This window comes from Urocampus carinirostris, chromosome 3, assembly GCF_059441175.1.
Source record: "Urocampus carinirostris isolate Australia breed hairy pipefish chromosome 3, RoL_Ucar_1.0, whole genome shotgun sequence".
Lineage (NCBI taxonomy): Eukaryota > Metazoa > Chordata > Actinopteri > Syngnathiformes > Syngnathidae > Urocampus > Urocampus carinirostris.
In genome coordinates, this window is record NC_142351.1 from 35,345,730 (window position 1) to 35,373,178 (window position 27,449).

The following is a 27,449-nucleotide window of genomic DNA, read 5'->3' on the forward strand; positions in this document are numbered from 1 at the left end:
CCCCCCTCGTTTTCTCAACTACGTCCATGACGTATATCACCTCATGTGCACTGATATGATATTTGTGTGTTCGCACATGATGGGCCTTCAGTTGGAGGCTCTCTAGGGAGTAAGCGGGCAGTAATTGAAACCCTGTGCGGTAAATTGATATGGCACAGTGGGGCGTCATGTCACAATTATAAATCAAAATATGATACATGGATTTATTCTCTTTTCCTTATTATAAAAACGTATGATCACTTTATTATCTAATTGACCACAATTAAAACAATTGTGTTGATGGAATCATTTAATAAAACAAAAGCATTTCCATTAAACAGATAATAAAAAAACATAGATTTATAATTTCTCACAGGTGATTTGAAACATTGAGGTAGTTTTAAATAAATGAAAGGTCTTGAAAGGAATTAAGGAAGGTTGGTCCCCAGGTATGATTTTTTTTACCAATACCCTAATCCCTCACTGTAACACAATTCACTGCTTCACGGATTTTCATCCTTCATTATTATCTGTATTCTGATTGGCTAAGCAGTCCCTAAGAGATGAGTTATTGGTTAAAAAACAGAACAAAAAAACAACAACGACAAAAAACTTCATGTCTACAGATACAGTATACAGTACTTTTATTTGCTAACCAAATGTTTGGGCCTTTAAAAAGGGTATGTTCATTGGTTTTAATGTATTTTTCATCACATAATAATTGTAAAAAAAGGAAAGGTTTCTTCCTCATGGATCTTGCCCATCACAAGTTTTGTTTGGACCATAACCCTCACACTTAAATAGGGTACAGAGCAGTGTTCCCTCTAAGCTGCGCGCGTGCGCAGTTGCGCACTACTCGCACATTCTCAGCGCACAAGAAAATTTAGCCTGCGCACAAAAATGAGGGCTCAAAATTACTTATTAAGAAGCGACTTAAGTCAGAGTTACAGTGCATGAAGGTAAAAATACACGGGTTCCCCTGACGTTGTGTCCTAAATGTGGTATTTTGAAGTCGAGTCGAATTAGAACGAGGTTTAGTAAAGTTAGTAGAGTTTGTCGAGAACCGGCTTCTTCGGCCCGGCTCACTAAAATAAACCGGCTCTTTCGGGTCCTAAACAGCTCTTCACGTCGTTTTTGCTTCTTTCATCCCAACATGACCAAAATTATGCACAAAATGACTTAAAGGAAGGGGTGAATAGAACAAAAAAGAAAAACATACCGAAATGAAAAAGTAGTGGAAAGGTGAGAAAAAAAGAAACAAAATTAAGAGAAAAAAAGAAGGACAAATTTAGAAAAGTGTCAGAAAAAAAGAAAAGAAAGATATGTAGGAAACAAGTAAATAGAGAACAAAAAGAAAAAAGTAACAGCTCGGAAAAAATAAACACAATGAGATTTTTTTTTAAAGGAATTTAAAAAAAAGTAGAAAAAACACGGAAAAAAGAAGTAAAGGTTTGTGTTGGATTCAAATAATTTCCAATTATATCAAGTGAATCTTGTTGCCAACATTGTACTTCCACAAAAAATGTGATTAAGTACAGTTCTGTATCTTACAACCGACTAAATAAGCCCCCAAAAATGTTAATATTATGCGACAAAATGTATCAGGAATTAAAAATAAATGGATATCTTGTGAAAGAATTGTAAGAACAAACAACGCTTGTAGGCCATAAAACCTTTACAATAGTACATGAGTCAATTCATTCAGAAGAGAAAAATAATTTTGCATTGCCGGAAACTCAGCAAGATGTAACTTGATGTCATGTTTTGGACATCTTTGATAATTAATTATCTTGCCACACTTGGGATTATGGTTACTCACTGTTGTTTTAAGCATTGCTCACCGACTTTGTGTGAACGCTCAGACCTGTGGAAAATTAGAGGGAACATTGGTTCAGAGTACCTATTTTATTTGGTTGTGCATTTCAACATTAAAACAACTCGTTTTTTTATCAGTTCTTTGAGGTTTTTTTGAGCCGAGACAGATTGATAGACAGCCCCCTTGATATTCATTGCAATGGAATATATTTGTATACAGAGACCCATCGTTACTTCGCGCTTCAGTTAGCTTTGCAGATTTTGAAATAAATTGAATTGTCTCTATTGTCAATGTATCTTTCATTGTGGCTAACAGATAGCACACAGCAAATGCTTCACAGGGGCATATTGTGTGTGTGTGTGTATTAGGTGGGCATGACTGTCTGTGGGTATGACTGTCTGTGTGCCTGACTGTGACAGGCGGGTGTATACTGTCAGTCAGCAGCCTGCGTGGGCGAGTGCACAAATCAATGTGTCCACCCAAAACAAACAGCGCCAGCTAGATATTTGTGGCTCGTTACATGAAAAAGAAAATCATCAATGTAATAGGACTCTGAGGAAAGTCAGAAGAGCGCAAAGAAATGGTGATCACCAGTGAGTGCTCTGTGGATTGTTATCCCATCCAGACTTTGAGTGAGGCATTGGGAGAGAAAGCAATAGCGTGGCTGCAGGTCCCACCCCTGCCGAACCTGGCTAGTAACGAACTGCAGCTCCATTACCCATGAAATTGATGTAGTGGGATACTACTACATTCATTTGTATTTTAATAGTGATATTAATAATAATTGGGGTTGTTTGAAGTTGATACATTTGAATGACAAGTTGTACATTTCAACTGCTGCTCTTTGATGAACATACGACTGCTGTTGGGATTTAAATGAATCATTTGTGTTTTGTTATGTATTTATATATTAAAATAATCAATACAAGTCTTTTGACTTCATTATAATTAAATATCAGGTTTTAATACCTATATTATCCTGCGTCATTTGAGGTATCCTTAAAAAGTCAAAAGCTAAATATTTTCTGTATTAAGTACGTGTTAACAATGTCCAAATAAGTTTAAAATACCCTTCTGCTTTCCATTGCATCCGGCCGCTTTTTTCTTACTTTTTATCAAAGCGGAGAGGTGGCTGTTGGGCAGTGCTGGAGAATGATGCCATGTATGTCCCCGCAGGTTTTTTCTTTCCTCTAGTAAAGTCCAAACGCCAACCCAAATCTACAAAAAGAGTTTATTCAAGCGTGCATCATGAATAAACTGACTAAGGCTGCAATTACTTTAAGCCAAGAGATGACGGCAGAGAGTAATGACGTTTCAAATTCAGTATAGCTCCTTAACAACTAACGATTGTATCAGAACTGTAAAAACTGTATCTGTTTACTTTTCACTATAAATATAGGTTAAAATAAATGTTGTTTTAAATATTCTTCAATTAGCAACATCTCCAGTCCAAGCCCTTCCGACTTGCTCCATTGATGAGTCCGAGGTTGTCCCAGACACCTCTTTTCCATCTAACCGACTTTGCTACTGATCTCGCTCGATGATATAAAGTAAAGCTAATGGAACGTTCCGTAATCTGCTCCATCCATCTATCTATCAGTAATAAACTGTGCTATCAATTCAGAGCTGTTGAGGTGACGTTATGGCAGAGAATAAGGCGGTGCCGATGGGGGCACCTCGCGTCATTTTCACTGCTCACAATTTCTCATAATGATTGGTAATAAGCTTTAACTTGGGTCTAATCTTTGCTGTGATGAGGTGGCTCGCAGCCAGCCTTGACCACAGTGCCCCTGCTGATGATGTCATCTTTCCAAATAGGCGTTTTGTGTTTAAAAGGATGTGTGTTTTGTGAGTTGGAGGTCAGATCTCTGAACTCTTCTGATTCCCAGTACACAGAATTCAATGCCGATACAAGCGGTCTTCAAAGATGGGTAAGAGTGAGTCGGGTTTGCGTGTTAGCAGGAGGCTTCAGCTTCTTCCAGGTTTTTGGTATTAATGAGCAAGCTCCCGCAGGCAAGGCCAGCAGCGTTGGCCAGCAGTGTTGGCAAGCTTGTTTTCAACCGCCGCATTTTATCATCTCAAAAGCACAGACGTCTTCCTTTCATCTCTCAGTACACAATCGTTTGTCTGCTCCCTTCATTGGCAAATTCCTGTTGCATCCAATTTTACGCAATCTGGATCAGTATTACATTTTAACTGATCAGTCAATGCATAAATACTGCACTTTTTCATATTTTGTGCAAGCCTAGCCTCTTATGTTCCATGCACCTTATGTATGAAAAAAACATTTATCACGAAACATTTTTTGGGGGGGGGTTGCTTCATATTACCGTATAATGCGGAAAATACTGTCGTTTTAGTTGTATATCTTTCTGCACTGATAGGTTTCTGATGTATTTACCTCCATGTGCAGGGTAAATATTAGCAACAGCCCTCAGTATGATGGAATGCAGTTGTACAACCTTTTTTAATGATGATGCTGCAGATACAGATGAATGTAAAGATTGCTCAATTTTTATCGCTAAAAAATGAAGAGATGCAGCGAGAAACTCCAAGAAGGAATAACACGAATAAGTTATTCTGTGAGCTCCTTAAATATTATTCAGCAATATTTAATCAGGTATGACGACGCTAATGGCAATGGATAACAACACAGTGATGTGCTGACTCTGATTTGAAATGATTTTTCTCTTTTTTACTGTTCATTTACATTAAATCCATGACTGCTAATATCAGAATTGCTATTAATATGACTACTAGTATTACCACCACTACTGCTACTCTTATTGGCACTATATGTCAGAGCCCGAACAGACGGAGGACCCAGATGCCTAACGTTTTCACACAAGCTTTATTTTACGGGAATGGGGCAGTCAGGCGCGTGAACACAAACGCCAGTGATGCGGCAATCACTGAGCGGAATAAGTGAGACAGAGAGGTCAGAGGCAGAAGAGATCGAAACAGGACAGGACAGATGGGATCGATACAGGACACACGAGTAGATACCGGACAGGACGGAACAGACGGGATTGATACACGAGCAAGATACCGGACAGGACGGGACAGACGGGACCGATACCGGATACTGGAGCAAAATACTGGACAGGACGAGACAAACGGGATCGATACCGGATACTGAAGACTGGAGCAAGATACCGGACAGGGGGAGACCGATTGGATCGATACCGGATACTGGAGAATGACACTCGACAGGACGAGACAGGGGGGAACGATACCGGACACTGGAGAATGGAGCATGATACCGGACAGGACGAGACAGGCGGGATCGATACCGGATACTGAATACACGAGCATGATACCGGACAGAGTCAAAATCCACGCCTTGCAAGTGCATAGGTTCATTGACCGACTGACAAGCAGTGAATGAGAGCACTGAGTCTAAATAGGAGGGAAGCTAATCAGGCAACGAGCCTCAGCTCGCACCAAATTTGCGGGCCCAAGTGAGGGCAATGGGACACTATAGTTCCTAAAGTAATATTAACAATACACATTTAAGCACTAAATTTTCTGCACTGTAAACGTTTCTGCCGAAAATGAATAAAATCTTGTTTTCTGTTGTAAGCGGAAGAAAAAACAAAACCAAAGTAAAGCTTCTGAAAGAGCAATGTTTTAATGATGTGACAGTGAGCCGTGCAAGCTGGTTTTCAATTTGGGATAAGTCTGCACTACGTGCCTGCTTATTTTTCATTTTGATCACTAAGGGAGCTCTGCCACGATTTTACCAACTGTTTTACAAAAGTGTCCTTACATGATTTTGTTGGCCTATAACTGGACTTTGGGTAATATTTACATGCTAGCACTCCAAGGCTAACTCACTATATTTGAGCCGTTTGAATTCCTAAAAACTTACTTAGTGTATGACTTTCAATCACTTCGTCCCAAATGTCAATTGGCTGTAGCTAGGCCATTGGCGAGGATTATTAAATGTCTTATTGTTATTATTATTACATTATAGTTAATAATTTACCAGCAGCACGGCGGCGCAATAGTTAGCGCGTGTGCGGCACAGTTCTGAGGACATGAAATCGAACCTTCCTGTGTGGAGTTTGCATGTACATTACAAAAACACGGAGTCCAGGTTAATTGACCGGTTCAAATTGTCTCTGTGGGAGGAAACCGGAATTCCCGGAGGAAACCCACGCAAGCAAGCACGGAGAGAACATGCAAACTCCTTATAGTAAGTTCGATCTCATGACCTCATAACCGTGCCGCACACGTCCTAACCACTGCACCACCGTGCTGCCCTAATTATAACATTAAAAGTGATAATAATGATGTATGTTGTTTTGGGACTACTATGGTGCTGACTGTCCTGTATTACTGTCCTGTATCACTTGAGATGATAATGTCCTGGCATTGTGGTTAATATGAATTTTTTAAGCTTTGTCAACTATGCTTTCACCCTTGTCCCCAAACAATGAGCATGGTTCTAGCTGCAGTTAAGTGAATCTTTTACTTTTCTTCCTTTAAAGACCCTTCACATTTTAATTCATATTTACAGTTGTTCCTCTTACTCTGTTTTTCGAACTTTGTGTCTTTTGTCCATAACGGAATTTTACATCACACAATCCACAAAGGCTGTGAGAATATTCTTGTGGCTCTACATGATGTGTTGAATATTGAAAAAAAAAAATCCCCATAGTGTATATCCTCCAGACTATCTGAGATTTTTTGCCCGGCTATGCGTTTGCCTCTTGCATATTGGACGCATGCTAGTTGTGAAGTAAATGAGTGGAAATATACACATTTCCAGCAGTAACCGTGGTTATTTGAGAAAAAAAATAATAATATTGAGTGCATAGGTGTGTTTAACGCTGGCGTCTGCATGATGCTTTCAAGAGTTGCTGCATAGTAATACCTCACGAATCATGACATCATAGTTTCCACTTTGTCATTTTCATCTCATCCAGGCTTCTTCCCTCTTTCCTTTGTCTCCACATCGGTCTGCTTAATTTCTGGTGACACACTATAAAAAAGGATAAACATCTGCATGCATTCTTTGTTGTTTCTTTTTGTCACAGCAAAAAGTAGAGCAAAGGTAGAGGTAAAGCGATAAAAACAAAAGAATGATGGAGAGATTACAATAAAATCCCAAGATCAGGATCCGTGTCAACTAGTGCCTGGCACAGTACATTCTATGGCGCCCACACACACCAGAACACATGTGCATTCCATCTCAGATTACCACCCACAATCTGTATTATTGCTGTGTTTAACAGCCATTTTGAACACAAACTTTGAAAAACAGGTAAGGCCAAACCTACAAGTTTAGCTCTCTGGTGAAGTACTCGGTGGTTCAGATAATGGGAAATTAGACACATTTTCGACCCCTATTGAGCGCGTTAGACCCTCCTCATGTTGTAATGCATGATGGTTATGTGCCACTGTAACATGTAGTGATGTTTAAGAGCCATTTATACTTGCAACACAGACGTCAGCATTGACCTTCGAGCGCCAAAATGCGTACAAGCTTACCTATTGTAATGACTCTCGATGTGATCAATGATGCACTCAGTCACTGATTAAGTCTCTTCCCCAATTTAATAACAAAATAACAGGCGGTGTAGGCATTCACAAGAGCTACTGATTGTCATAACTCAAACCGTTCAGGTGCACACACAGACTGAAAGCACAAAACTCCCGCATCTGTCGCCTCCCCCCTCTCCTGTGTCACATCCTACCATAAAGGGTCCATTCGGGAACACAATTACACTGCCACCCCATGCAGTACCTCCCCCACCCACTCATGTACCCTACATGGTCGGTCCCAATGATTGTCCACTTTGGAGAAGTGTTTCTTCTTTCTCTTGGGGGGGTGTTAACCCAAACCAGAGCGGAGCCCCAATGCAAGAACATTCCTTCACAAACTCCCTTTAGTACGCGGCCAGCCCAAGGAGGCTCTTTAACTGCTCCTGGTCTCTCGGGGACAACCTGTCTCTCATGGAGATAATCTTTTCTTACAATGTGCTGATGCCCTCATTGTTGACTTGGTGGCCCTCTCGCTGGCACTTTTCTGGGTGCAGTTTCAGGCTAATCATCCCCAGCACCAGCCTCAGAGACTCCGGCGCGGCTTGGAAAGACCCACAATGAACGAGAAATGTATCCAAATACAGCAGGCAACTTTGTCTTGAGATGTTCACCAACACTGTTTCGATGAGTCTCTCAAACGTATCTGTGCGTTGCAGAGGACAAAACTCATGACCTTAAACTGCCAGTGTCCTCAGTTTGTGCAGAATGCCGTCTTGGGTCTTGACTCAGCAGTGAGGGGGGGCCTACCTGTAGCCACTGTACAGGTCCCTGCATACATTTCTCCGCATGCAGGTGGCATTTCCAAGTAAATTGGAGGGGTCATTGTCCGGTTTACACATGAAGGATCATGACAACAGTGGACGTTTAACTGACATTTAGTTCCACACCGGAATGGTGAAAATAAAGTGAAGCTGTTTGGTTAATTCCTCGACACAGTGGAGACAGAAAAATATCATGCACTCGTTCTCTGAGCCGCGTCTAGCTACTGGGGACAACGAGAACAAACCAGGAAGTGACACTAAAACCGGAAGCAGAATCATTTCACTACATTTGTCAATATAAAGTTCGAATAAACATCAAATCCACATGTAAAACACTTCTTAGTGAACTCAGCCCCTTTTCCAGCATAGTATTACATTTTAAACATTGTACTTAATTCGTTAAACACAAACATTTTTCGTTCGTACATCACACAGGAAGTCGTCCTGACAGATATAAATAAACACAAAAATGCATGATGAGGGAAACAACTCTTTGGTGTATCTAAATGATGAATTAGACTTTGAAGGACCAACAATAAATACTTTGTAAATGTTATGTTGGTATTGTGTTCATATTTGTATATAAATTGCCTCCATTATGGCTGCAGCTATTCAGTAACCTTTCCACTTGCAATACTTAGTTAGAGCTGAGAAAAACACAAACAAAATTGTAATCATATTTTTAATCAAAAATTTGGGGTGCTCGTTTTGTACTTATAAATACAGTCCTTCCTCCACACTTTTATCACCTGTTTTAAGCCTTTCATGCGTGAAACGTAATTTTTTCGTTATCAAATAGCTGTTAAATACAAGAACCTCCTGCGATGTTTTGATTATCTACTAAATATGCCTTAGTAGAGTGCATTCTTAACGTGACTTAAAGGTGCTCTGCAAAATTTGAAAATTGTACGACTCAATGAGGCTATCTTTTGACTTAAGTCATTATTGCAGCCTCTCTCAAGTACTGTGGCACGTGTGAGTACGTGCATCTCTTGTACCCTTGAATAAACACTTGTTTTTTATTTTTCTGTGGGGTTTTGTTTTGCGTTGGGTCAGGGATTTTCATACTTTCACCATTTTCTTGTTAAATTAAACAGCCCCCACCCTTCCCCTTCTTACCTCCATTCCTATTTCCTAATGGCTTTTGCTACAGAAAAAAAAACAAAAACAAAAAAACGAAAAAAGCAGATGCTCACAGTGGAAGAAAAATACTAGCCTTTTTAAACTCATTGTTGACAAATACATAATATAGAAAATATTATTCTTTCAACTTTTTAAGGACCAATAACGATGCACCCGAACTCTAAGCTAGCACAAACAAGAAGTGACACATTATTTTTCCTGTTATCTACTTGGGAAGAAAATATTTTTCACTGGGTCTCTAACATGTTGGATAAGACTTGCACTGGCATAGAAAATAAATTTGTATTTTTTTTTATTTTTTTTTTCCTTCCCATAAAATAGGTCCAACGTCTTATAATGACATATCAGAAAAGCCTAAAATAACTTTAGATAGTTTTTTATTGAATCATTTAGAATGGGAATCATTTAGAAGTAAGACAGATATTTTCTACCAACCCACTGTTTTGAATTTTAGTTTGGATCAATGCTTGAACATATTAAAGCCTTTTCAGTTTAATTGGGCATTTTTCACATACAATCTACTTGAGGCTTAGGTACAGGTTGAATGGGTCACTTGTACTGCACAAAGAGTTTATCCCAGACTTTTTTCTTTCCTGTTTGCTAAATCCTTTCAACGGCTTTGCAATCCACCCACTAAATATTTTTTACCTGTTCTGCTCACTTTCAATTTGGCACATTAATAGCTGCAGCTTAAAGGCTTTAAGTACAACTTGTCTTTAAAACCAAGCATATATCTACCGAAAATGTAACATTGGATTTCAAACCGAATGTAGCGAAAAAGAGAGGTTTGACAGAGTGAATTTTTGAAATTCACACCCATTTGACATTTATTGGATTTAATTTGAGTTGGGCTCCTTATAAAGGAATCTTGCACTCCACTTGTTTCTTTTTTAAAAAAAATGCTTTTCCCTCAACTATTTCCTAATGTTGGAATTTCCTCTGTTAACTTATCAGCATTCTATATGGGGTTGTTTCAGATGTTACAGTCACACATTTTAGGAACCGTAATGCCTGCTTCTCTGATAACATTACGTTGAAGCTAAACTGTTTTGCCATTATGGAGTTTATAGTGCTTTTATTGTGTTTCAAGCCTATTAACAGTGCTGAGAACACATTTAACTGCACTGAAAGCGAGTCACCGTGAATATTCCGCAGAGCTGCACATGGATTTGGCAGCGACCAATAAAAGGCTGTCAGAAATGAGCAATGGTGTGGACTCTTTTCAGACAAGCGCTCTGCATCTGGCATCTGTGCACAATTTTTACCTAGGTACAAGAAACAGCTTACTGTATCTTGTTTGTAAGAGCAAATATGCACTCCTTAATTTAGCATGAATCCTTAGTTCCAGCTGTTTGGTCAATTACACATATGTTTGTAGAAGCTCTTTCAGAAATTACAATTGTGCTACCATCACATTTGTAATTTATATCTTGGAGCAATTGCATTTAAACAATATATGAATAATTTGAAGACCAATCTTAAAGCATACAACTCTTAGGGCGTAGCACTGCATGTTACAAATAGTTTATTGTGTCTTCTTAGATCTGAGACAAGTTCTGATGGCTCATTTTAAAGATTTACATGGAAAATGTAAAATTGTATATCAACCATCATACTGCACGTAGATAGATATTCTCCACTCTTGCACACACGAATTGTCATACATTGTCCAATTATTGGTACGATTGGAACTTCAAATAGCTAACAGGGATACATTCCCAAGATGCAATATGAGCACTGACAAAAGTCTTTTAAACTTTTACCAGAATATTGTAATGATTGAAGCGTGTATCCTTGAGAGCAGTTTGTTTGGAATGTGTAGACTTATGTTGAAAGGAAAAGTGACACAAAAACAGTTAAATTTTTCCTGACTCCACTCGTCAATTCAAACAGATAATTTTTCAAATTAATATTGTTTTTATTTATAATGTTATTTTTATAATCTTTTATGGATAACATTTCCCTAGATGTATATGTTTTTGTAACTCTAATGAAATATGTTGGTCTTTTACGTCGTTACTTCCAATTCGATTCATAATTTTAATTACATTTTTGGGTGTGCAGCAATACTAATTCAAACCCTTTTAAATGTCTTATAGGGAAAAACGATCTTCAAACTGCCTTGTGTACATAACTATCTTGTATGATATCTCCCCCATGTCTGTCTGTGGTGTTAATGTTTAGTATATGTTTTTTTTCCCCAATTAATTAATTGCTTTAACGATCACAGGGTTACATGTTGTAGTCACTGTATTGCTGTATTGTAATAGGGGCTCACTTTTAATCAAATCCATTCGTTCTCATTCCTGTGGTTTAGTTTTTGCTGTTAGCTGCATCAATGTTGGATCAAAAAGTGAATAAACTATTGCAGATGGCCACAATATGAAGGTGAATCAATTTCAACCGGAAACATATGTTCTATGTTGGCCCTGAACAAATTTGTTCTCTAATAAGTTCACCATGATTTTTCTTCATAAAGATTATTTTTAGGTTGTAAAGTTTGCTAAAAAACTGTGTGCAATAGACAAAACACAATAAATAAATAAATAAATAAATAACAACAAAGTATGTGCTTTGTCTGCTAGGGTTAACAATGTTTAACACATTGTTGTGGTTGGAGTTTTGGGGCCCATAAAACTTAACAACCTTTGAGAAGCATTCTAGATGTGTGCGCACTGTAGCTCAAGTGGAAATCTTGTAACATGTGGGTGGGAAGTCAGAGGTGTTTTTTTGGAAACAACACTTCATAGTAACATGTTTTGCCCAAAATATTCCGGTCATAACTTTTGGGGACATCTGGACAGTACGACACTGTCATGCTGTAATGTGTTCTTTAAAATTGAGAAGTACCATCGCTGGGGATCTCATTAATAGATCGGCCAGATTTTTAATTGACATTAACAGGACTTAAATATTACAAACAAATGCCATGATGTCTCAGTTAGCTTTTTACCTGTCTTTAGAACATTTTATCTTTAACAAAGTTGAATGGCTGAATTAGCACTGACACAATGTTATTTTTCGAAATGATCTCACTCCCAAGTGTTTTCCTGTACTGTTGTGTTATGGTGTCGGTTATAGATATAACCGGTGTTGTTTCCTGATGATGAACCTAAATCTATCCCACTTCCTCACCTCTATAAATTACCATGTTTAATTAACACAATAGGGCAGCACGGCGGCGCAGTGGTTAGCGCGTGTGCGGCACAGTTCTGAGGTCATGAGATCAAACTCCCTGTGTGGAGTTTTCAGGTTCTCCCCGTGCTTGCGTGGGTTTCCTTTGGGCACTCCGATTTCCTCCCACATTCCAAAAACATGCATGTCAGGTTAATTGGCCGGACCAAATTGTCCCTAGGTGTGAATGAGCGAGTGGGTTGTCTGTCTCTATGTGCCCTGCGATTGGCTGGCAACCAGTTCAGGGTGTCCCCTGCCAACTGCCCGAAGATAGCTGGGATGGGCTCCAGCGCTCCCGCGCCACTACTGAGGATAAGCGGTACAGATAATGGATGGATGAATTAACACAATACATGGGTTACATATACCTTGCGGCATCCTTTTCAGCAAAGACACAATCAGAGGCACATAACACAGGCAGACACACACCATACAGAGATTGTTAGATTATAAAAATGAGTCAAAGTAATGTTTTTCAAAAGCTTGTACTATTTATTTTTCCATTTCCAAGCAAGTTACATGTTTTTATTCCCACCAAATCCCACCAAAGTGACCAAAATGCTGAAATAGCATGATTTAAACACTTGTACATAACGTGAAAATGTAACTCTCCGTTTTATAGCATAACTGTCTCATTGCAAGCCATCTTTGTTTCTGGACAATGGGCCCCCGCGGTGTGTTTAAAGTTTAATTCCTGTGTGAGTTGGCAGCAACTGTTCTGTCAAAGCACATTCCTCTGCAGGCCACAAAATCGCTTCTTGTCCTTTCTATAGCCTTCTTGGACTTTATCTCATTAAATTGTTTTTGTCCTCAAACATTTGTCTTGCATAACCATCAACTCTCCACTTCCAAGCATTAGGCTTCATTGTAGCCTTATAAAACCAGGTGTTTTGGTGAAACTGAAGATTGAATAGCAAATATTGTGTTTGCATTCTAGGTTTTTGCGCTTTTTCTGGCATTATGTTTAACTGTAGAAAGGAAATACGTTTTCATATGCCTTTTTTTATGTAGGACTCGGATTGTTTTTTTGTAAGTCTTCTCTATAATCTGCTGACTCAGACTATCGGCTTACTCAGCTATAGTTTTTCAAGCATTAATACGTTTTGGGACCCTTCTAAGTTTGCATACACTTGATCCACTTCATTCTTACTAAGCCTACACAGGCAAACAAACTTTACAGAAAGATCGACCAGGACGTTAATAATTCCACACATAATCAATCTGTAATTTGTTTAAAACAATAACTGACAACAATTGTTTGTGTTACAGATACCAAAAATATTTAGGACACAATCTCAACAATTAAAAGCAGACATTAAACAATCCTTTACATCATCAAGCCTTTTAAGTTCTTTGTCGATACAAATATATGCAGAAAATACATAGATATGATCAGTCATCACCTGGTGCAAAATATTAATGTGTTTCATATTTGTGAATGAAAAAAGAAAACTTATGTTTCACTTATTTGTAACATCCTCTTTGCTGCTTATAAGAGCAGTTACTGTGGTTGCAAACAAATTACAAATACAAATTACGTTAGCATAGACTATAAGTGATGTTGAAATCTCTTTTTTATGTAATCCTCTTTTTTTGTTTCCACAAAAAACAGTAACACTGTTGAAATATGTATTTGCTATACATGTTACAGTTGCCAACATTTTTTGTGACATTTTGATCAGCAAACTTTGGGGGGTTATTTTCATTTCCACCACCACCACCACATCCACGTCACGTTTGTTGGTTTCTGGTTTCTTTGTTACTTTGCTCCTTGCATTTTAAATTTCCAGTCTCAGTCCATGTTCCTGATTCACAGTTTGTAATGTTTTGTGTTGTCTGGACATTTCGTTGTTTTGTGAACCCATGTTCGTTTGCCAGATTGCACCTCCTTTCATTACTGAATAACCTCCCTCTTTTTCGACACCCCATTTCCCAGTTTCTGCCTCCCCCACATGGGTCCATCACCCTCAAAACCCAACAATAAACTAACCAATAGCCGTAGGTAACCTCAACAGTTAGCACAGATGAAAAAAATGAAATGAAATGATCTGCATTTATATAGCGCTTTTCAAGTCAATGACTTCCCAAAGCGCTTTACAATGTGCTACACATTTCCCAATAGCGGCCTTGCATTCATGTAAGGCGCTAACCTGCTTATTGGGGGTATTAGGGGTTCAGTGTCTTACCCAAGGACACTTCGACATGTAACACGGATGAGCCGGGATTCGAACTGGGATCCCTTGATCCCAAGACGAGTGCTCTACCTCCTGAGCTACTGCCGCCCCATAATGACTTCAACATGACTTCAACATTCGACATGACACCCTTTTGGCATGGTGCATTTGTGCTACCAATTGTTGAAACTAAAATACCACAGTATATTGAGCATATGTTTATTAACATTTTTTTCTGCTAGTGCATTTAGCTGTTTCATTTTTTTTTAATTTCATCTTGAAGTGTAGTTTTGAGAAAAACTACATATTTTAAGTAAAATCTGGACAATATTGGTATTTTATTCTTATCTATAATTTTTGTATTATGTTAGCATTAGCCGAAAACAATGTGTAGAGCGTGTTTTATCTTTAGTATATTGATTGATCATAAACAACAATCCACCTTTGAACATATCCTAAACAGACATAGCTGAATACATAATGACTGTTGATAAACATATATAAACTGTGATTGTAGTGTGGTTACTGTGTAGATACACATCCAAATGTTTGTTCTTGTAGTACTGTGAGACGCCATTGTGGTCACACTTGCTGCACTGCAATGACACCACCAAGGGAGTTTGTTATTGTCTTCCACCGTATGGCTGTTTAAATAGCAATTTGAAGCTCGGCTGACTCTATAATTAGCTGTGAGCTCCCACAGGATACGAGTATAAAAAAAGTCTTATCATATCCTCCTTGTAATTACATATCCACAGTAGGATGACAGACTGCACAGACAAACAGAAGGATGAGTGTAAATGCTTTGGCATCTACATGTATGGTTGTAGGTATCACCATTCACGACTCCTTTGACAAATGTTGACAATAAAAACAGCGCAGCAGAAAAGAAAGTCCGAAATATGAGTTCTCTAATTTGTTCTCCCTCTGTAACTGTGACCTGCCCCACACTCCTGACACCAATCTCCAATAAAGCAAGAGACTGATGTTGAGAGGGAACGGTGCGTGTTAGAGGGTGAGGGATATCATAAATTTCACTGGAAACTCTTTGCTCGTTCACACCAAATACAGCAGAATGTTGAGAATTCAACCACTGTCGCAAAAAGGTCCAGATTGGTGTTGCCCAATTCATTCATTGCCAAGCCTGGTTCAAATGAATATGTCCTCAATGTAAATGAATGAGTTTAAAATTAATGGCTTATTTTGTATTTTTCTTTACTGTGAATCAAGTCTTTCCAACTTCAACCTTTTGAGGAGAGAAGGGGTTTTGAGAGGCGGTTTGATTTTTGAAGTGATCAGGTAATGAATGCCGAATATGAACTATTATAGGATTCAGGATTTAATTGTCACGTTAAAAAAATAAAACCTCATGTCTTTGAGAAGTACTGTATTTTCCGGACTATAAGGTGCACCTCAATCTGGCCAGAAATTTGAAAGTGCACCTTATACGGTGGATAATATTGGAACTGCACGCAGTAATCATTGGTATGTGTAACCAAATTCTACGGCAGTGCATCTAAATTATTTTTTGAAATTTTTCACTGTAGTCTCAATTTTACACGTCTTGTAGCCCTGTGCGCCTCATTTATGAAAGAAAATGCCAAAAGACCATTGTTTGGTGGGTGTCCCTTAATCTCCGGTGTGCTTTGTAATATTATTTGCGTTTTATTGCGGAAAATGTAGTACAGTGGAACCTCGGTTCTCGACCATAATTCGTTCCAGAAAACCGATTTGGTTGATCACCGAAAATCGTTTTTGCCATTAAATGTAATTTTAATCCGTTCCAACACCCTGAACGCTTAACATGAACGTAAACATGAAGCTAACCCAGGCTAATCGTACGTTCGCGTTAGCGTAATCTTTCGTACGTGAACGTGTACAACTAAAAAAATCAGGTCGTTTACACGTCATTTAGCACCCGGGTCTCCACAAAAAGTGGTGAGCGGTTAAAGGATAAAGAAAATAATTATGAATAGGATTTCTTACCTTTGTGGTGCTCAGCAGAAGCCATGCTGTATGTATAGCAAGATCGGAAACTCGCACACCTTCTTCATATTTTGCTATTATTTCTTTCTTAAATGCAATAGTTGTACGCACTACTCTTCTTTTTTCACCTGTAGCAACTTCGTTGCTTGCACCGCCCTTCTTCCGAGGCATAATTAGGGGTTAAAACACTCGGTTCACCGATATTCAAAACGAAAGCAAAAAGAAGTGCGCGGTCACTTGACGACAGTTCGTCACGAGGGGTGGGGGCAATCTACACCCGTACGCCGCTCAGCATCACCCCTAGCGTACCAGCGTTCGAGCTCCGATTTTTTGAACGAAAAGCGAAGCAAGAATTTCTCGAAATTTTTGGTCGAGAACCGATTTGTTCGAACTGAGAGGCGTTCGAAAACCGAGGTTCCACTGTAATCTTATCACTGTTCATTCATTTATTATCAAAGGTCCTCTGCTTTTATTTTAATGTATTTCTCATTAGACCAAATGGAGGGACTTATTTGATGCCTTTGCTTGCTGTTAGGGGAGAAATGAATAGAGTCTGGACAGAGCATAAATAATGTGTATATGTGTTTGGTGTTGCCTAAGCCTGTGGCCTTTAACATGAGGCTGTCCAAAATGTGTCCCACTCATCAGTCTCTTGCCCTTTTCACTGCAGCCAAGAATTGATAACGGTGGCAATTTGCCAAAGAAGGACCACAAGAGGCAGAGACATTCATCATTCACTTCGTAAACGGTCCAATACATGGCTGGCCAAGACATTGTTTTCTTTATCCGGGTCGTTCGGGTGGGATCACTCCAAAGCGGAGCATCTTTATTAATGGCTCGTCGTCCCTCGGAGCGAGGCCCCTTGTTTACGGAGACAGGCATTAATTGCTGAGTCAACACCAGGGTCTTTGACTGCACTATATTAACACTCATGAGCACACACCGCAAAGGAGCATCATTGCTTTCTCATACTTGCTCGAATAGGGGCATCTAATAGGGCGGTATTGAGCGAATGCGTGTTAAACACTGCAATTTCCTTTTTTCTTAAACCTTCTCTTGTCGCCTTGTCGACAGCTGTCCGCTAGCCCTGAGGGCCGCACCTTTCTGCTCTTGACAAATTGAACTCGTTTAGTTGTTCTTTTGCTCCACACTGCAGGGCGAAGAAAGGAAAGCATACACACATGTAGGAGTACACGAGCTGCTACGCTAGTCCGTTCCGCTCAACTGCTCATGTGTGTCAGCTAAGGTGGTGCATCAAGAGATGCAAAAGAGAAAGTGACAGGTGGAGGTGGATATCGAAGTGCAAGGATGGAGAAAAGAAGTAGATTACACTTGAAAAATAAGAGAGCTGAAATATTTTCTTCGTATAGTGCGCCATTATGGCAGCAGTTTGAAAGCTATAGCTCACGGCTGTGGTGATATTTCGGTATTGTATTATGTCATTCACTTTGCTTCAACCTTGAACTTTTCAGCTCTACACACTACTACTAGATTAACAGCAAGTGTCTTACTTCATACTTAGTGCAAATCAAACACATATATAGCACTTTAGCAATGTGAATGGGTGGATTTGATATCATACCTGTCAACCTGAGCCAATTGAAATAGAATCCTAAATCCTAGTCTATGTAGTCTATGTAGAAAAAAGGAAAATTATTTGTGTAAAAGTCTTTATTTTTATTACCAATTAAACAACAAAAACAATTATTTCGGCATCTTTTCTAGTTGCATCAGGTTGTACTTGCCCAAGGCACACCACAGGAAGTGGTGTCCTTATGACCCTAGTGGTTAAGAAATCCATGAACCATGATCTTTAAAAAAATCCCTTCCAAAAATAGATGTATACAATTTAAAATGATCAAAACTTATCAAATACAGGGAAAATGTATACGTTGACAGGTATGCTATATTCTATTGATAATTTGATAAACTTTGCTTGTAGAGTTAGGTGCAAAGGTGTGTTTTTTTCGTCGGGTGTCTAAGGCAGAATTAAAATTTAAATGGCCCAAAAATAACAATGAAAATCAGGGCATTATTTTTTCATATAAATATTTTATTTGTATTTCATGACATTTGAAAATGTCTCTTTAGTATAATAATAAGAAAAGTCATCCAAAGGATTATGGCAAATCATAGATATTTTCTTATCTTTTGTAAAAAAAAATTTTAAAACATGAAATACATATAATATGATAAAATATTCCGTTAAAAAAATGTCAACATTTGTATTACACGCAAAACAAGCAGAATAATCTGTTAATAGTGTTTTGGGGATTTGGTTGTTTTCCCCTTTTTCCAGGCATGTTGCAACAAACATCATTCACTAAATAAACAGACCCCCCCAAAACTAAAAAGGATAATGGTTTGAAGCCAAGAGCTTATAGGAGACACATCCCCTAAATAATTGCACACTTCTGTTAACTCATTATTATGTCTTACTTCATTATAACCATTTTTTGTTTAAAATCTCAATTCACATTTTAGAGTATCTCAGATTCTTTTAACATATTTACAAATACATTTTTATCTATTTATTTATTTATTTATTTACCTTATTGCAACCATTAACCTATTACTCACTAGCAACAATACAGTCCATCAAACCTGGTACAAATACCATAAATTCCGGACTATAGAGCGCACCTGATTATAAGCCGCACCCACCACTTTTTGAGTGATTTGACACTTTTTTACTTGTACAAGCCGCACCGATGTATAAGCTGCGGGGGCGCCTGCTGTAAAACTTGCAACTCAATCGCAAGTGTATCCCGGGCCAGGCTGTAAGCTCCACAATTGTGGGGGGGGGGGGGGGGGGGGGGGATTTTTAAGGGTTATTGTCATATCTTCGTTATTCATTATCCATTATCCGTTATCGGTCAGTTCATAATACGCTACAAAGCCTAGCAGCCGGGACACTTACTCTCAGCCAAAAGGCCAAGCTAAGGTCCTAGCCCTAAAGCCTTGCTGCGATCATTGCGAATGCACCATTCCCGGAGGTACTGCAATACCGGGCCGATGTGTGGAGTGGACAGAGCAAGCTCTTATTCCATCTCCGGATTGCAAAAATCAATGATCATGGCCTGAATACCAGTTGCATCAGCACCAATATATGTCCATCAATCGACAAATGCCGTGAGAAACAAACAAAAAGTTGAAACAGTGCAATTCTTATTGCAGCCGTGATTCTAACGAATACGCCAACTTTTTCCTTAACAGACTAACTCCATGGATAGTACACAAATCCAGATCTACAATTGACATCACTAATAGGAAATGATACCCGTAATTAAGGTATGATGCAGACTTGTACAGTCGGGGTCCCGTTGAAAGTAATCCAAGGAAACAGAATGTATATTTCCAAAGTTAAGGGTGGAAAAAATATATACCCACTATTGTCCGCTGCGACAACTGACAGATCTACCGGTAATTCAGCTTTACCACATTTCCCATCAGCCCGCATTTGCTCCGCCCCTTATTTTTGATTCGTCCGTAGAACACATAACAGAATAAATCTCTAAAATAAATACATTACAAAAATATACAGTTGCAAATACATATTATACATGGTTACACATATTTACGAAGAAAGACGGTACACTGAGAGAGTTTTTAAAGCTTTAATAATAATAATATAACTTTCATCCCAAACCGTGCCTTTGAAAGGTACCAACACGCTATTAGGATCACGCTTGCAATGTATCAATCATACTAGTGAAGAAAAAGCTTCTTGTAAATGTGAAATTCGCAATGATCGCAGCAAGGCTTTAGGGCTAGGACCTTAGCTTGGCCTTTTGGCTGAGAGTAAGTGTCCCGGCTTTGTAGCGTATTATGAACTGACCGATAACGGATAATGGATAATGAATAACGAAGATAGATCAATAACCCTTAAAAACCCCGCAATGATTGCAACAAGGCTTTAGGGCTAGGACCTTAGCTTGGCCTTTTGGCTGAGAGTAAGTGTCCTGGCTCCTAGGCTATGTAGCGTATTATGAACTGACGGATAATGGATAATGAATAACGAAGATAGAACAATAACCCTTAAAATCCCCCCTCACAGTAGATTGTCTTAAATTTCCTTCTCATGACTATCACCATTAAGAGCATCTTCCTTAGTATCAGAACGTACAGAAAATATATGCTAAAATTTAGAGATTCTGGTCTTTCTTGGCACACATATTCTACTGGTCTTAATCTTACCTTTTTAACTACTGCGCCGCTGGTGGCCGATAGAAAAATTCCATAAATTGGCCGCTTCACTGAATAAGCCGCAGAGCTGAACATTTGGGAAAAAAGTAGCGGCTTATAGTCCGGAATTTACGGTAGGCATTTTTACATGCAAGTTGATGAAATGGGAATGGATGCGATACGACTGTTAAAGCAAACAACAAGGGCCCAACAAGGCTCAGTTATAGCCCGTGTACAAACCCCACACCTTCATCAAATGTTTTCTTTAGGTTTACTGTGGACAAAACATAAACGTAACACAGCTAAAGAAGAACAAGAGAAAATGGATGAGGAAACATTTCTTGCAAGTCCTCCCCTTTTTCTTCAAACCTGCTTTGCTTGCGTCTAAATGTCAGTATGTCCATGTTTCCAATATTTTTTTCTCCCTAAAACTGCAAAGCCTTACTTGCACTCAGGTTTAGATCTTATTTAGCCAGTCTAAAATGGAGTTCAATCGAGGCGTTGTCCATTTTTTTTTATCCGTGCTGCTTGGTTTACATCTCGGTTCACCTGCACCCTTAGTCAGTTTTACTACTCAATCTACCAAAAAGTATAAAATAGTCTTTAAACCCAGGGACTCCACACCTTTTTTGAAGCTGACGGACACTCTTGTTACTAATTAGTGCAAAGGGCACCCAGTTTGATATAACAACATGTTATTACTATGTTATTGCTTTGTTATTGCCCTGTTAATTATTGAAAGTTGGGTAAAATAGACTCTGTCAACCACAATAAAAATCATTTGAGTAGAAAATTACAATGACCCAGCACTGGTGACCTACTTACAGATCAGGTTTACGGGAACCTCAACTGTCCTAAGGGGTTACTCTGGTGCCATCAGGCACCACATTACAGACCCCTGCTTTAAATAAAGCACCGTCTCTCTCCCATGAGCAAAACTTTAGGTGCATAGAGTACATTGCACTCTCATGGACCAGATTGTCCAAGAACGCAAGACACAGTTTAAAACTAGGCTCCAAATCCTCAAACGTGGATTCCAGCAGATAAAACATATAACAAATAGATTATTTCCAATGAAATGTTGGTGGTTAAACAAATGTAGATAAACTATTTCAAAAATCTGCTCTTGACACATGTATCCAGTAACACACAAAGGTACCCAGTTTGAGACCATATGTTCGCCTGGAGAGTGATCAATGGCACCAGGCTGTACTTGCCCAAGACACACCAAGGGAAATGGTGCCCCTATGAACCTAGTGGTTAAGGGATCCAAACAACCAACCAACCAACCAGCCAATAAACGTTTTAACAATGTGTAGCTAAGTTTGCTGCCAACCTTCACTCATTTAAAGAACTTATAGCAGAATCGGGAAGACGCAGTGGCCTCACACTGCAGGGTCCGTGTTATGTGAGAAAAAAAAAACTCCGCTGTTTAGCATTCAGTCTTCATCCCAAAGAAATAAAATAGGCAAAAAATACTTTGTTCAGGATGGTCTTGATTTACTTATGTAATAGTTTGATTCAATTCACAACTGTCAAAATGTGAGTGAATGCAAGGCTTTGTCATTTGAATAAGTGATATGTTATGCATTTCTTTTTCTGTGTAACAGCCCCCAAGGACCCACAACTAACTTGTAAAAAGGGTAAAACTTGTGAAATGTTAATCAACTAATTAAGTTCCAGCACTATGATGAGGATGCTTTGTTGCGCAACACCAGGATAATTGACTACGGTTAAATGTGGTGAATAGTCCAACTGGGAATAAAATCCTGATTTTCTGACTACTGTAATCCAATCCAAGCGTTGACCTGCCTAAGACAAATAACCGTGTTCGAGGGCGAAGCGGAACCAATATAAATAAGCAAATCTACGTCATTTATGCATTTAACTTTTGATATTAAATAGAGGATGATATCATTCATGTATCTCATCAAAATTGAAGTAAGCCGGAGTTTGCATGTGTCAATCGTCTCTGTATTACAAGTCAGCAATACTTCCCCTGTAGTTTTCTATCCACGATGAAGGAAACTGCGCGTGTAATGTGTAATCAGAAAATGAAAGTAACAACACAACCATTTGAATCGGAATACTCGCACTCGGAATAAGATCTTAATCAGATATCTGTGCATGTTTACATGACTTTACATAATTGGAATGCTGGCAATTGTCCCATTACAATTGGGTTATTTCCTGCATGTAAACACAGTCATTGTGTTAGGACAAATGAAGAAATAGATCAAGTTTACTAGCAAAACACAGACATCAAAGAGACCTGACAATATTATTTAAATTTGTTACAACCCAGATTTTCACTGCACATTTTCGCGATAGTGCAAAGAGAACATAGGGCAAAGCATTCGATTTGCTCCGTTTGTATATTTCTATTGAAGTTGTAGCTTTTATTTCCCTTGGCATGAATGTCAGTACATGAGCTGCAAACATCCTAAATTCATCTTTACTCTCGCATCATTACCACTGCGTTTCATTGTGTTGGTCCCCTCTTCTTGTAAATTGTCTCCATGCATAACGAGTTAAGGGAATATATAAGAAGATAATGACCTGAAGTCCCTGACGTTTAAATGACAAACTTTAACGATGCTCATAGTCTGAATACTGCACACACTGTAGGAGTAAAACAATAACAACAGTAACTAGAGCTGCTGTCAAGTATTGCTTTTGAGATTTACAAAGCAGTACAGGGCTGACTTTTATAATGCCTTTAACAACTCAATTGGCTTACTCAGCACAATGTTAATACTTTCCATTTGATACAATGAAAATGTGTTGAATGTATACATTTGGTTCCTCACAGCCAGGAGCCACTTAGCTCTTTTATGTTGCGTGCCAACTTGGATCGTATCGCGTATTGTTCGTAACATTACATTACAGGGCTGAGTGAGATTTTAATCACCTTCAAAGTGAAGCCAATGAAATTAGCTCTCGTTTAGGCATTCATCTGTGACTGTTACAGGGATATGCAAACTTTTGAAGTCGTGTCCACATGGGGTTGAACAAAATGGTCAGAGGGGGTGAACCATATGTGAGAATAAAAGACCTAACATATTTTCATACGCATTTATGAATAATGTATTTTCAGACACATACATGTATATTTTATATTTCATATGATATTCATTTATATTTAGACCATATCATCAATTTGGATTTGAAACATTCAGAATTACATCAAATGAACGGATTATGTACCTTTTTTAATGATTCAATCTGTTAATATGTATTCAAAAACTCCAATCCATTAGTGCTAGCTCAGAAGTGTTTTGTTTTTGCATGCATTTTAAATGATGTCTTTACAAATAAAATAAGTATATGATTCAAAACAATAACAACTACGGAGACCTCCTCATCTTTTTTTTCTTTTGGTGGGAATCTGTCATGAACCAGAACGGACACTCGGATCCAATCGCGTCAGTTTTAGAGTTTTTATTAACAAGGATCGGCTTGGGACGTCGGCTCTTGCTGGTCGAAAGCCTCTTCGGGCGGAACGGCAGCTCCGTGATGAAAAGCGTAAGGTGCAACGTAGCGGGTAAGTCGGTGGCCGGGGCGGGAGAGTAGATCGTAAAACTTGTAACAGAAATAGGTCAGGCAACGAGAAGCAGGCATGAATCAGGCAAGGGAATTCGTGGGTACCTTGTATGTTGGAGTCACACTCAGAGATACGAGGAGTACACTCGAACGTCCATCTCTGGACGCTGACAGCTTAAGTGGGGAACACCATCCAATCAGGAAGCGCATTCCAGCGCGCCAGATGATTACCCCAGGTGGCTCCACTTAGGTAATCACGACAGGAATCCACATTCAGGATGTTGGGGACAATAGTGTCACCCGAAAAACAAGTACATTAATACAGTTAATACAGTTACGTTCCAAAAAGATCGAGTGATAGGTGAGATCTTTAAAGCAGAAACCTTCTTTTTTTTTTTTGACAAATAACTACTGTATCGTAGAATAATACTCACCAATCAGAATACAGAACACATTTGTGAAATAGCGGAAGCATGAAAAGTAAACTGCGTTATATTCCTCTGGATTACTACCTTTATTCACCATATTGTTACACCAGCGCCAACCAGGTTTATGTCCAATCACCACACACCGTATCCTGAACTTTTATAATGACGTTTTGGGCAGCACACGTTGTCAAGTCTTTGCTATATCTGACTAGGTTTATTTTGGGTGGCTTAGCTGCTGAGTGGTTAGCGCGTCAACCCCACGGTTCAGAGGTCGGAGGTTTAAATCCAACTCCCGCTCTTCCTGTGGAGTTTGGATGTTCTCCCCAAAAACATGAACAGGTTAATTGATGACTCCGTATTGTCCCTAGGTATGAGTGAGCGTGTGAATGCTTATTAATCTCTGTGCATTTTTTCGTATATTTCAGAATGACTGAATTACATCCCATAATGCCTTTCTCTTTATTCAGTTGTGAAATCTGTCTGCTTTCTCAAGTGCTTTGTAAAGACTTTGTTTATTTTGCTTTTTTTCAAAATGTTTATATGAAAAATATATATTTTTAGCCAAAAGCATACCGTTTTTTTTTTATTACCCGTTCATAAAAGCACATTCCAGGCAGCACGTCACGGGGCAGCTGTTTGCCTGTCACTCTTTTGACTCTTAAAGTGTGTATGCCTTTCTGTGTCACCGTAGGCTATCTTCCTATTGTGAGGGTGGCGGTGCAGCAGAGGAACAATGATTAATTTCACTACAAGTGACCTGTGTAGCTTATGTGTAGTTTGTGCGTAGCTTTTTTGTGTCTGTGCGTCGTGTGTATGCATGTGGTAGCTCGTGTGTGTCTCTAACCCTGACTGGAGGGCATCCAAAGTATCACGGCACACCTGCTGACTACAAGTCTACACAACCTCAAGCACTGCAAGCCCACACACTCACAAACACACATTGTAGTGTTGAGGCACGTATCTTTTCGCACTGTTGATTCCAGCTTTCTCCATACATACATTTTCAATTGTGTTTGACACAGTTGGGAAAGAGTGTAAGTTTTGCTATCACTGTTAATTTCCTGAATTTATTAGATTCTAATACACTCCAATGTTAATTTTGATCAAATTTTCTTTAGAAAAAATGATTGCATAAATTCTATCTGATACAGATTATTTTCATACATATATAGAAAATCAATTATTTCTAAATATCAAGGCATTTCCATAAAATACAACAAAGGGCAGGCAGTCAAAAAGGGTTAAGTGTCTGCTTTAGATAAAGCTATGTGGTTGGCCACAACACCAACTCAATGTGGATAAAGTTAATAGAGATGTCGACATCTACTGTAAGGTAAATTATTGTAGTATTATCACTTTCCTGGAGAGAAATATAAAGTTATTTATAACATTAACATCTTTACCTTTATGCTACGTTGACGTCATCTAATGTTGGCTCTTGGCCGCGTTCTACATAAAGTCACTTTGTTTACTGGGAGTTCACTGTACTTTTGTACTAATACATGAGTAAATAAAAATCTAGTTAGGCTAAAACCGAGTTTTAAATGAGGTTTAGATTAATAAAAGATTGTAGCATTAACAAACCCTATATTACAAGTCATGTCAATTTAGGTTATATAGTTGAAGGTAAATCACATTTTTTACCCTGAAGTGCATACACGATGCGAGCTTATATTCTAAAGAAGTGATGACAACGAAATGAGGTTAAACACGTTTACATTGTGACCTGTACATTTTGCCTGAAACTAAAGCTTTTCATTGACCTTTTCAATAATGAAATCATTACTATAACCCTCAAGTGCATAGTTCTGGCCCTTCGGTGACTGTGAGATGATATGTGATCTTTCTGGGCCCAAAACGCAACAAACGCCTCCTGTAAAATGTCTTCTACTGTGACACTTTCTACAGTGCTCTTCAAAAAGTTGAATGTTTGTCCAAGTGAGTAAAGGATGATTACTCGTCCTGATTGGAAAGTTTCAGCGTTGGTTGAGAATTGCTTGCAGGAAGTTTCTATTTTAGCTCTGCCAGTTTATCATCCTTGTCATTGTGGTCCTTTAAATGCCCTCCACTGGCCACATAATTGCATTAATAGTCAACTCCATCAGTGTTTCTACCACATATATGAGTGAGGGTCAAATAAACAGACATGGATATTTTGCAAATGAATCTGAGAGGAGTGACGTTACAAAATAGAGTTCAGCTCAGGATAGATTTAGTCATCGGATATGCTGCTTAATTATAAATCTTTGACTTTCACATAATTGTTATTTTTAGAAAATACTTTTCTTTTCATCAAGTACCTGTTTAAGTGCTTTATCTTAAATTCCTCAGGATTTTATGAACTAGAGTTGTGGTAGGTTACAGTGTCCTTTGAATGTCTGTATTAAACCCCAAGGGAAAGCGGGATGTGGAGCAGTGGGAATGGGAAGGCAAGAGAGAACAGATTTACTTTTCTGAAGTCAATGTTCTCAGACTAATTTCTAAAAGTCAAATTCAACTTTTGGAGTCTTTAAAAGTAAATCATAATGTCACTGCATAATTTAGTGTATTTAAAATAAAAAACGGAAGGTTCAATCTCTCTTTATCCAGCCCGAAAATTTGAGTCCATGTGGATCAGACCTTACTAATACGCTACCACTCCTAGTTTTGTCAACTGAAAAGTATTAAATTAAGGTGGATATAATATGCTTGTTATTAGCATTTAAACATT

General features: G+C 38.6%; 1 protein-coding gene and 1 pseudogene across 2 annotated transcripts in view; one reads left to right on the forward strand and one right to left on the reverse strand.

Annotated features, from left to right (window-relative positions):
* Positions 1-27,449, forward strand: part of LOC148369555 (plexin-A1-like) — a 319,574-nt gene that overhangs the window by 116,787 nt on the left and 175,338 nt on the right. The gene's annotated exons all lie outside the window — the stretch shown is intronic.
* Positions 19,558-19,727, reverse strand: LOC148369556 (U2 spliceosomal RNA; annotated as a pseudogene).